This window comes from Hemibagrus wyckioides, linkage group LG15, assembly GCF_019097595.1.
Source record: "Hemibagrus wyckioides isolate EC202008001 linkage group LG15, SWU_Hwy_1.0, whole genome shotgun sequence".
Lineage (NCBI taxonomy): Eukaryota > Metazoa > Chordata > Actinopteri > Siluriformes > Bagridae > Hemibagrus > Hemibagrus wyckioides.
The window spans coordinates 18062501-18075000 of NC_080724.1; the positions used below are offsets into that span (position 1 = coordinate 18062501).

The 12500-nt window shown below is 41.2% G+C and overlaps 1 protein-coding gene across 1 annotated transcript in view; it reads right to left on the reverse strand.

Moving 5' to 3' along the window:
* Positions 1 to 4279: 4279 nt before the first annotated feature.
* Positions 4280 to 12500, reverse strand: part of LOC131365618 (uncharacterized) — a 12093-nt gene continuing 3872 nt past the window's right edge. The window contains exons 7-9 of the transcript XR_009206717.1: positions 10690 to 10890; positions 10499 to 10614; positions 4280 to 4428 (exon numbers count right to left, since the gene is read on the reverse strand). The gene's annotated coding sequence lies outside the window, so the exon portion shown is untranslated. The remainder of the gene's footprint in view (positions 4429 to 10498; positions 10615 to 10689; positions 10891 to 12500) is intronic.

The following is a 12500-nucleotide window of genomic DNA, read 5'->3' on the forward strand; positions in this document are numbered from 1 at the left end:
AGGAAAAGGGATGTAACACTATTTATTTACAATATTTATTTGTATGTTTCAGTGCTCCAAATATATGTATCTATGCTGAAAACCCTGGAAAAAAATCAAAATATAGAAATGTCGGTGTTGTTGGATTTAGAATCTTGTGAATAGCAATCAACCCAAAGGAGGTTTCCATGTTTCTATACTGAATTACTGATGCCATGTTGTTGAACATTTCAACTTGTCTGTTATTTCACAACATTGTTGGCTGCTGATGTGATGAGGTGTGTTAGGATTATTAGCTCAAAGAGTTTATTATAGATAATTTATTATTAAAACAACTACAAAGCTCTCCCATTTTAATATAACTAATGATATCTGGGCATTACATTAATCTTCACATTCACGATTCAATTTAATTCAATTTAATTTGTAAATCTTGTTTAACAATTTGACATCGTCACAAATATTATATTTTAACCTTTTTTTCTCAGAGACTGGACTGGTATGGCATGATGACTTCAGGTACTGTCATGGCATATCCAAACAAGCAAAATCCAATCCAATACAAAAAAGACAATGGATTTAGAGTGTCAAAAATGTCCCACTTGTGTCTCAGGTATTTCTATAGTTTTAAAAGTTCACCCATTTTTCTTTTAACCACTTGCCCCAATTATTTCATTATTGTTTATTCTTGTTTTAACTTTAACTACAAAGTTTATTTTTTATACTTGTAGCACTTCTTGCCTAGGCTTGTGATTATGTGGGTGTTGCATCTAAGATGCATCTAAGACAACTTAAAGCCCACATTTTGAAACTGTGTTGGCTTCCTGTTCTAACCGCTAAACCTAAATACAGACCACAAGAAGCATTAAAATGTATGAAAATAAATCACCACAGTTGAAGAGTAGTGTAGGAAAATAGGTGGTTTATTATGAAGAGTAAATCAGATATGAGTTATTATCAAAAAATTAGGACTCAGTACTTTACACAGAGAGAACACCCAGGGCTACTACATGTAATACCACATCTACTGTTGCAGAAACCAGTCTGATTGAGGATGTGCACGAGATAAACAGATATGTAAATACAAAGAGTGCTAACCCCAGCTGCAGAAGACCACAGCACCATGCATAAATAAGCAATATACTTGCAGAGCAAAGTAGAGCATGAGCTAAAGAGTAGAAATTTAAAAATAGAGATGATAAAAATAAAACTTCAAGAATATTCCATGAGACTTCTGTGCAAAGATTGAGGAAGTAGGTGTTTATATATGTGCAGGTTTTTTTTTTTTAAACAAAGGCCAAAAATATTGGGAGATCAGAGAATCAGAAATTTCCATAAAAGCTCATGGAGGTTTCAATTATTCACAAAAGTGAGTACACCCCTCACATTTTTGTAAATATTTGATTATATCTTTTCATGTGACAACACTGAAGAAATGAGACTCTGCTACAATGTAAAGTAGTGAGTGTACAGCTGTAAGGATGAGCCGGGTGCTGCAGGAGTCGAATCCATAAGCGGATCTTTATTAATGAACACACAGGCTAAATCGAAGTCAAAAAACAAACGTGAGTCAAAACCGGAAAAACCACTTGGACGAGAAAACAAAACCAAAACCACAAAACGAAGCACGTAGTCAGAGAAACAGGCAGGGTCATACATGGAAATCAATATCATAGACAAGGCAGGAATCAGTCGTGGAAAACAGGCAAGGATCATACACAAATTCAATCTCAAACACAGAATAACGCTCAGTAGGTGACGTGAGGACGATACTTCGCGTAAATCAATGCGTGTGTGGGGTATTTATGTCCGTGGGAAAACAATCAGGGAGTCACGTGAGTAATTAGTATTTCGGAGAGGGTTCGCATTCATGTTGGAATGTTACAACAGCCTGTATAACAGTGTGAATTTGCTGTCTCCTCAAAATAACTCAACACATAGCCATTAATGTCTAAACTGTTGGCAACAAAAGTGAATACACCCCTAAGTGGAAATGTCCAAATTGGGCCCAATTAGCCATTTACCATCCCCGGTGTCATGTGACTCATTAGTGTTACAAGGTCTCAGGTGTGAATGGGGAGCAGGTGTGTTAAATTTGGTGACTGGTTAAATACTGGTCACTGGAAGTTCAACTTGGCACCTCATGGCAAAGAACTCTCTGAGGATCTGAAAAAAAGAATTGTTGCTCTACATAAAGATGGCCTAGGCTATAAGAAGATTGCCAAGACCTTGAAACTGAGCTGCAGCATGACGGGCAAGACCATACAGCGGTTTTACAGGGAACCATGAATGCCAACCTGTACTGTGACATACTGAAGCAGAGCACGATCCCCTCCCTTCGTAGACTGGGCCGCAGGGCAGTATTCCAACATAATAACGACCCCAAACACACCTCCTAAACGACCACTGCCTTGCTATAGAAGCTGAGGGTAAAGGTGATGGACTGGCCAAGCATGTCTCCACACCTGAACCCTATTGAGCATCTGTGGGGCATCCTCAAACAGAAGGTGGGGGAGCGCAAGGTCTCTAACATCCACCAGCTCTGTGTTGTCATCATGGAGGAGTGGAAGAGGACTCCAGTGGCAACCTGTGAAGCTCTGGTGAACTCCATGCCCAAGAGGGTTAAGGCAATGCTGGAAAATAATAATGGCCACACAAAATATTGACACTTTGGGCCCAATTTGGACATTTCCACTTAGGGGTGTATTCACTTTTGTTGCCAACAGTTTAGACATTAATGGCTGTGTGTTGAGTTATTTTGAGGGGACAGCAAATTTACAGTTATACAGGCTGTACACTCACTACTTTACATTGTAGCAGAGTGTCATTTCTTCAGTGTTGTCACATGAAAAGGTATAATAAAATATTTACAAAATGTGAGGGGTGTACTCACTTTTGTGAGATACTGTAATTGTAGAAGACCCTGGACCTCCTTGTGATGTGTCCACTCAGATGGGGACTTCCGGGGGAAGTTCCGACACTGTAAATTCACATTACCATTTTTCACATGTGAAAAGAAGCTCAGTCCAAGCGAAGCAATGCGACTCTTCAAATTCACATACAAATGCACTAGTCCGGAAGAGACTCACAGCATGGAGAAAGAAGTTTTTCCCGAGCATACTTAATATTGAGTATAAGGAACTACAGATGTCTGTGAAACTCTTGCAAAAATAAGTCACAGTGGAACAAATGTCCACATTTCTTGTGCACCATTTTATTTTCCCCCCTATTTCTCTTTTGTCTTCTCATCCTTTCTTTGCTCCACCCCCTAGCTATTAGATCAATTAATTCTTAGTCAGTAAATTATTGATCAAGGTCAGTGTTTTGTTGGATCTGGAGCTGATGCTGAGAACACTGGGTGTGAGGTTTGAATACATTATTTACATTATATCATGGGGGAAAAAATAGCAAGGTTTGGTATATTTGCCTCCCTCTTGTGGTTCTGATTTGTCAGTTGCCTTTTTCCACATGGTCATTAAATCTGACTGAAGGTAACCTAAACCTCTGGATTCCTTATATACATGTCTCTGGTTCTGGGTAGGTCAAACCTAAGAGCATCACCATCTTTCCAGTACTTCCTCGGGTACCAGCTGTTTATCTGCTATGGAGGTTGCAGCAGATTCACCTAAATCACCTGAGTGATTTAGGATTGCAGGAAAATGACTGAAAAGAGGATCAATAAGATCATGTTCAGAACCAGCACAACCTTAAACACTTGGAACTTGTTTAAGGTAGTACAAGAAATTAATTCTGTCATCTTCAATAATATATCTTTAAAAATGCTTAAAAATATCAGGGACAGCTTGGTCTATCTCTCTCAGTCGGGGCAAAAACCTTTAAACCTCTAAATACAATCTAAATGGAAGATGCTGTACTCTCTTCTCCTCCCCTCCTGCTTTTCATGTCTAGCCATGACTACATGTCAGAGTGAAGGATCTTGAATTTTAGCTGAGTGTGTTAACACAGTCCGCTGCCACCATCAGGTGAGAGATATTGCAACCTGTTTCTCAGAGAAACCACATACCAGTTAATATCTGATCAACTAGATTTTGGACACTCCTGGCTAATAAAGAAAAAACTCCACCAGGGAACTAATAATGTATTATTTAAATACAAATTCCTGTAAACATTAATTTGTTGTTGGTCTTCAGGAAAGTATTCCACATAGACATTTAACTTTCCCTCTTCTCTACAAATAAACTACAATCAGTTATGGTTTATTTATCAGATATTTCTCAGGTAATACTGAACATTTAAAATAGTCCCAGGTAATAATCTTACTGTTTACAGCTTTCTCTTTAAATTCTTTAATAAAACTAATTAATTAAAATCACAACAATCCAGACCACATATCTACAATAATCTATACAGTCTTTATTTGTTATTTGTTGTCTTCTTCCTCCTCTTTTCATTTTTGGTGCTGTCATTGAAGAACATCTTCAGGGTGTCCTGAAAGAGAAATGCAGAGTAGCTTTAGTCTAAATAGCATGTCTGAGTTTGCACAGCTACATAGTGATGATGACTGCAATGTGATGAAACATCATACAGGTCCACATATATCATGTGTGTAAATGAAAGTGATATGAAAATAAAGCTATATAGAGCTCCTAGTGTTCTGAGTTTCCAGCGTGACCACTGCCTCTACCACTGGTCAGAGTCTCATCACCTGATGCTCACTGATGTTGTGGGTGGATCTGTGTGGACAGCCTATGACCTAGGAGACAGCCATGGATAGAGCCACTTGGGGACTTTCACACTGTCACAGATCTGCCATTTAATCTGTCATCTTGTGACAGCAAGGAATTAGTGCCTATAATGAATTCAAAAACTACATTGACCTAATAGTTCCTCATGGGCCCTTGATTGCTGTTGTTGAAAGGACATTAATTACAGTAGTTACAGTTACATTATTTACTGTCCAGTGTCACCCAAATGAGAATGAGGTTCCCTTCTGAGTCTGGTTCCTTTCAAGGTTTCTTCCTCATATCATCACAGGGAGTTGTCACCATTGCCACAGGTTTGTTCATTAGGGATTGTAACAAGATCACCCGAGGAGGCTGAGAGTGATTAAATCGTCTTTAATAAACAAAACTGGCAGACAGGAAAAACGCAACTTAAGCCTAGTTCACACTACAGGATTTTAAGCCTGATTTAAGCCCGATTTGCAAATTAACGAGCTCGCCGACAGATCGGTCTGTGATCGTGGGAAAATCAGTGGGTGATCAGCGCTCGGCAATCTTTGTGTGAATTACTCAACGACGCATCAAAGAGGCTCACTGATGCGTCACTGACACCTCGCAGACAAAATCCAGATATCTGGCATGTTAAATATGTGGGACGGTCGGCTGACTCGACATCACGTGGTGTCAATTGTACAGTAGCTACGACATCCAGCCAATGAGAGAGCAAGTCAACAGAGTTGAGGTCACCGGAAGAAAAGCAGCAGCAGCAACATGGCTTCAAAAATAGTGTGGACACAACATTTATTTTAATAAATGAACATTTATTTAGAGCGAGACTCCTGCTGACATCCATTTTCAAAACAAACCTCTACCGAACAGCAGTGTGGAGTACCCAACCTTCTTGGAGACCCTACGAGGGGTGCTGGAAGGTGCCCCGACTGGGGACTCCATAGTTATACTGGGGGATTTCAACGCCCATGTGGGTAACGACAGTGTTACCTGGAGGGGCGTGATTGGGAGGAACGGCCCCCCTGATCTGAACTCAAGTGGTGTTCTGTTATTGGACTTCTGTGCTAGTCACAGTCTGTCCATAACGAACACCATGTTCAAGCATAAGGGTGCCCATCAGTACACGTGGTACCAGGACACCTTAGGCTGGAGGTCAATGATTGACTTTGTGGTCGTGTCATCTGACCTTCGGCCATATGTCTTGGACACTAGGGTGAAGAGAGGGGCTGAGCTGTCAACTGATTACCATCTGGTGGTGAGTTGGATCCGCTTGCAGAGGAGGATGCCGGACAGACTTGGCAGACCCAAACGTATTGTGGGGGTCTGTTGGGAACGTCTGGCTGAACCCTCTGTTAGGGAGGTCTTCAACTCCCACCTCCGGGAGAGTTTCGACAAGATTCCGAGGGAGGTTGGGGACATTGAGTCTGAGTGGACCATGTTCTCCTCCTCCATTGTTGACGCAGCTACCAGGAGCTGTGGCCATAAGGTCTCTGGTGCCTGTCGTGGTGGCAATCCCCAAATCCAGTGGTGGACACTGGAAGTAAGGGATGCTGAAGAAAGAGTTCTATCGAGCCTGGTTGGCTCGGGGGACTCCGGAGGCAGCTGATGAGTACCGGCAGGCCAAGCGAGCTGCAGCCCAGGTGGTTGTGGAAGCAAAAACTCGGGTCTGGGAGGAGTTCGGGGAGGCCATGGAGAAGGACTATCGGTCGGCCCCGGGGAAATTCTGGCAGACCATCCGGTGCCTCAGAACGGGGTAAGCAGCTCTCTGCCAGCACACTGTCCGTAGAGGAAGCAGAGGCTGAGGACTCAGAGGTAGATTCATCCATTACCCAAGCTGAAGTCACTGAGGTAGTCCAGCAGCTCCTTGGTGGCAAGGCGCCGGGAGTGGATGAGATTCACCCTGAGTACCTTAAGTCTCTGGATGTTGTGGGGCTGTCTTGGCTGACACGTCTCTGCAACATAGCGTGGCAGTCAGGGACAGTGCCTCTGGACTGGGCGACCGGGGTGGTGGTCCCTCTTTTTAAGAAGGGGGATCGGAGGGTGTGTTCCAACTATAGGGGTATCACACTCCTCAGCCTCCCAGGGAAAGTCTATTCCAGGGTACTGGAGAGGAGAGTCCGTCCTTTAGTCAAACCACAGATTCAGGAGGAACAATGCGGGTTTCGTCCTAGTCGCGGGACACTGGACCAGCTCTATACCCTTCACAGGGTTCTTGAGGGTACATGTGTTTTGTGGACTTGGAGAAGGCATTCGACCGAGTCCCTTGTGGCATCCTGTGGGAGGTGCTCTGGGAGTATGGGGTCCGTGGCCCTCTGTTAAGGGCTGTTCGGTCTCTGTATGACCGGAGCAGGATCTTGTTTCGCATGCTGGCTGTAATTCAGATCTGTTCCCAGTGCATGTTGGACTCCAGCAGGGCTGTCCTTTGTCACCGGTTCTGTTCATTATTTTTATGGACAGAATTTCTAGGCGCAGCCAGGTGGTGGAGGGAGTCCGGTTTGGGGACCATAGGATTTCGTCTCTGCTTTTTGCAGATGACATTGTCCTGTTGGCTCCTTCGAGCCAGGACTTACAGCGTGTGCTGGGGCAGTTTGCAGCCGAGTGCGAAGTGGCTGGGATGAGGATCAGCACCTCCAAATCCATGGCCATGGTTCTCGACTGGAAAAAGGTGGTTTGTCCCCTACAGGTTGGAGGGGTGTTCCTTCCTCAAGTGGAGGAGTTTAAGTATCTCGGGGTTTTGTTTACAAGTGAGGGAAGGATGGAGCGTGAGATTGACAGACAGATTGGTGCAGCGGCAGCAGCAATGCGGTCCATGTACTGATATGTTGTGGTGAAGGAGCTGAGCCGAAAGGCGAAGCTCTCGATTTACCAGTCAATCTACGTTCCTACTCTTACTTATGGTCATGAGCTTTGGGTCATGACCGAAAGGACAAGATCCCGGATACAGGCGGCCGAAATGAGTTTTCTTCATAAGGTGGCGGGGCGTTCCCTTAGAGATAGGGTAAGGAGCTCTGTCACCCAGGAGGAGCTCGGAGTAGAGCCGCTGCTCCTCTACATCGAAAGGGGTCAGTTGAGGTTGCTTGGGCATCTGTTTCGGATGCCTCCTGGACGTCTCCCAGGGGAGGTGTTCCGGGCATGCCCAACCGGGAAGAGACCCCAGGGAAGACCCAGGACACGCTGGAGGGACTATGTCTCTCGGCTGACCTGGGAACGCCTTGGAATTCCCCCGGAAGAGCTGGAGAAAGTGGCTAGGGAGAAGGAAGTCTGGGCATCCCTGCTTAGACTGCTGCCCCCATGACCCAGTTACGGATAAGCGGGAGACAATGAATGAAATGAATGAATTGAATTGAATTGAATTAATAATTAATTACTAAGATTAATTACTAAATTAATTAATGACAAAACTTGAATAAGGTGTTAAAAAGGGCCACGTTCCCAGTGGACTCATTCAAGTTTTTGACAATCAGATTTCCCGCACTGCTGTTATATTAAACAGGAATATTCTTTAAAAAAGGAATATTAAACAGTAAACTTTTATTTGTTTTACTCGTTTTACATTTATACATTTATTTATGTATTTTATAATATATATATATATATATATATATATATATATATATATATATATACTATATTGCCAAAAGTATTTGCTCACCCATCCAAATAATCAGAATCAGGTGTTCCAATCACTTCCATGGCCACAGGTGTATAAAATCAAGCACCTAGGCATGCAGACTGTTTTTTACAAACATTTGTTAAAGAATGGGTCGCTCTCAGGAGCTCAGTGAATTCCAGCGTGGAACTGTGATAGGATGCCACCTGTGCAACAAATCCAGTCGTGAAATTTCCTCGCTCCTAAATATTCCACAGTCAACTGTCAGCTGTATTATAAGAACATGGAAGTGTTTGGGAACAACAGCAACTCAGCCACGAAGTAGTAGGCCACGTAAACTGACGGAGCGGGGTCAGCCGATGCTGAGGCGCATAGTGCGAAGAGGTCGCCAACTTTCTGCAGAGTCAATCGCTACAGACCTCCAAACTTCATGTGGCCTTCAGATTATCTCAAGAACAGTGCGCAGAGAGCTTCATGGAATGGGTTTCCATGGCCGAGCAGCTGCATCCAAGCCATACATCACCAAGTGCAATGCAAAGCGTTGGATGCAGTGGTGTAAAGCACGCCGCCACTGGACTATAGAGCAGTGGAGACGCGTTCTCTGGAGTGACAAATCGCGCTTCTCCATCTGGCAATCTGATGGACGAGTCTGGGTTTGGCGGTTGCCAGGAGAACGGTACTTGTCTGACTGCATTGTGCCAAGTGTAAAGTTTGGTGGAGGGGGGATTATGGTGTGGGGTTGTTTTTCAGGAGCTGGGCTTGGCCCCTTAGTTCCAGTGAAAGGAACTCTGAATGCTTCAGCATACCAAGACATTTTGGACAATTCCATGCTCCCAACTTTGTGGGAACAGTTTGGAGCTGGCCCCTTCCTCTTCCAACATGACTGTGCACCAGTGCACAAAGCAAGGTCCATAAAAACATGGATGACAGAGTCTGGTGTGGATGAACTTGATTGGCCTGCACAGAGTCCTGACCTCAACCCGATAGAACACCTTTGGGATGAATTAGAGAGGAGACTGAGAGCCAGACCTCACAAATGCGCTTCTGGAAGAATGGTCAAAAATTCCCATAAGCACACTCCTAAACCTTGTGGACAGCCTTCCCAGAAGAGTTGAAGCTGTTATATATATATATATATATATATAATAAAATACATAAATAAATAATAAATTAAAAATAAGTGTTGAACATAAAAGAAGTTAATGAGTTTATTAGTGGTAAGCCCTTATTCGTGGCAAAATTTGAAAACATCATATTTCAACTGTGATGATTCCAAATCTTCTCTGCTACTTGAAAGCATTGTGTTTAGATAAAATGTGAATGAACAATATTCACTTAGAATGCTGAGAAAAATGAATGCAATGTTTAAATTCAGTTTGGAAGTGTGTTTTTATTGATAAAGCTTTATAGATAAAGCAAAGGATAATTTCATTGACATATAGCAGATGTACACAATTAGATCTCCTTCTTAAGCATCAACAGCAAAACCAAAACAAAATGTACAATGTGTTGAATTAGATGACATCACTAAATGTCTATCCTGTTTTCAGCTTGACTTATGATACAGGTTTATATTTAAACTCTTAATAAGAGATAATAAAGCACAGTAACATCATGTCATAAGATGTTTTAAGCCCCTACACAGCTGTTTCAGTTAATGACTGTTTCAACCTACATATGAAACTGAGGATCATTAGCACCTGTTTAGTATAATTGATTAATCATACACCTGACTGTACACCTGAAGTGTACAAAGTGTAAGTATTGATGCTGGTAGGGTAGTCACACCAAATATTGATTTGATTTAGATTTTTCTTCTTAAAAATGTATCGACTTTACATCTCGATAAAAATAAACAATTAAAGTATATATATTTTTAAAGCATTCTTTCTTTACAGCACTTCTTCTACCTCTCTCACACACAATATATTATTCAACAAAACAAAGGCAAAGAGAAGAACACACACACACACACACAGGAGGATGGCTAGATGTCCTACAGAACCTTGTGAATGAACTAGTATGGATTTGTGATCCACATGCTTTTTTAGATCACAATAATCACTGAAAAATCCTCATACAGTTAAGCAAAACGTTTACTTCAACAATATAAAGATTTTAATAAACATCAAATTGAATGAGTTAAGCATTTGTTAAGAACTCAGACGTTTGAAGGCAAGCTGGTTAACCTTAAAGAAGTAAATTACACTTGGCTTACACTTTGCTGGTGTTCAGTTGTTTTCCATTGAGCTTCTTCATCGCTTTATTTGCTGCTTCCTCAGACTCAAACTGGACATGAACATATCCTTTTGACCCCTTCTCATTACTGACAACCTTCAGAAGAGAACACACAGAATTTATGTCAAACAGACCTAATCTAATTAATAATTAATCAGTAAGATTAATTACCTAATCATTTATTAATAAGAACTAATTCAGTAGTCCGTAGCCGAGGGAGGAGGTGGGCTTCCTGTCCCTGCTTAGATGTGTCCTGCAGGCCTGAATTTCTCCATAATCATGGATTCTATCACTTCAGGGTGTAGATCATCACATGTACAGTGCAGTCATTGTGGATTTGGGGTTCATTTTACCTAAAGAAAAAAAATCAACCTGGTGGAGAAAAGCAAAATCTTCAACTGACAAATCAACATTTATTCGGCTTAAAAACATCATAACCTACTGTTTTAAACAGAAAAGCATTAGTACAAGTATAATAAAAATACTTTTATTGCATTTAGTATGCTTAACATGATAACCTACTGTTTTAAAGCAAGAGGATGACAAAATTAAAGAAAAAATGATTAACAGTCCTGCTATTAATAATATTAGTGTTCAAAAATACAAATCAATAAATTATTACAAGGCTATTTATCACGGATGTGTTACACAAAGTACAAGATTGATTGCTCCTGTTAATCGCTTCTAACTGTTGTTAAACACTGCTAGTCGAAGCTATTCACTAGTAACTGTTGCTAAATGCTGTTAATTACTGCTAAACACTACTAACTACTGTTTGTGGTTGCTAGTTGTCTTCTTGGTTACCGACTGAAAAAGAATTCTCTTTATATAGATGCAGATTTTGGAATAAAATGTGGCCATGCAACAGGAAGTCATGTGCATGTGTCCTTGTTTCATCACCACATTACGAATTCTGTCCAAATTTTCTAACCAAACCAGTAAAAAGAGTGCTGAGTGAACTTAATGATACTTTAACACAGCTTAAAGTATCAATATATAAAAAGAAAAAAAACATTTATGTATGTAAACAAACCAAGTTGCAATTAATCTCCCCAAAAAAACCCAAATTGCATCATTATCATCATCATCATCATCATCATCATCATCATCATCATCATCATCATTATTATTATTAATGCCCACAGGGCATTGATCTGTCCAAAGGAAATATTTGACTTTAGACACCCCTGCCCCAGGCTAATTTCAATTATTATAACAGAAGCACAACTACAGTTAATCTATAACATCACTTTATATTTTAATGTGAAATTATATCATGATAAAATCTCCAGGGATCACTTTATCCTGGTCAGGGTGGATATCCTGAAAAACCCTGGAAGTGAGGCATGGATACAAGCTGAAAGGGACAGCAGTCCATCTCAGGGCACCATGCATGAACATTCACACCTAGAAGCAACCTGGAGGAAACCCACACAGATACAGGGACAACATGCACATAAACTCACACAGACAGAAACCTGAGCTCAGGATTGAACCAGTGACCCTGGAGCTGTGATACTGCACCACCTTACCATTGCTTTTAAGCAAACATCTGAAAACTTCATATCCTATTTTCATTCAGAACAGCTTTTTATTATGTTAAAAAAAACATTTTATAACAGATGTTTTAATGTGGAGATATTTGTCTGTAGTTTTGTTTTGGTAGCAAAAAAAAGCAATTTTTCACTAAACACATCAAAAATTGTTATGCAATACATGCTCTTAGTGCTTTATAAAAAGGCATCAATGATTATTGGCTGAATCCTACACCTGGTCCTGCTTTGTATACATTATTCGTGTTATGTTTCTATTTTACCCAAAAAAGCTTCCATGGTTTCTGTGACTCTGTGGGTGAAAGCGTTGATCCAACAAATCTGACCAAGTTCCCATAACTGTGTATAAAACAGCAAACATCAGCATGCTTTCTTACATTATAAAGGCGGAGCTGAAAGTATTGTACACTTAAGCCACATTTACAAATG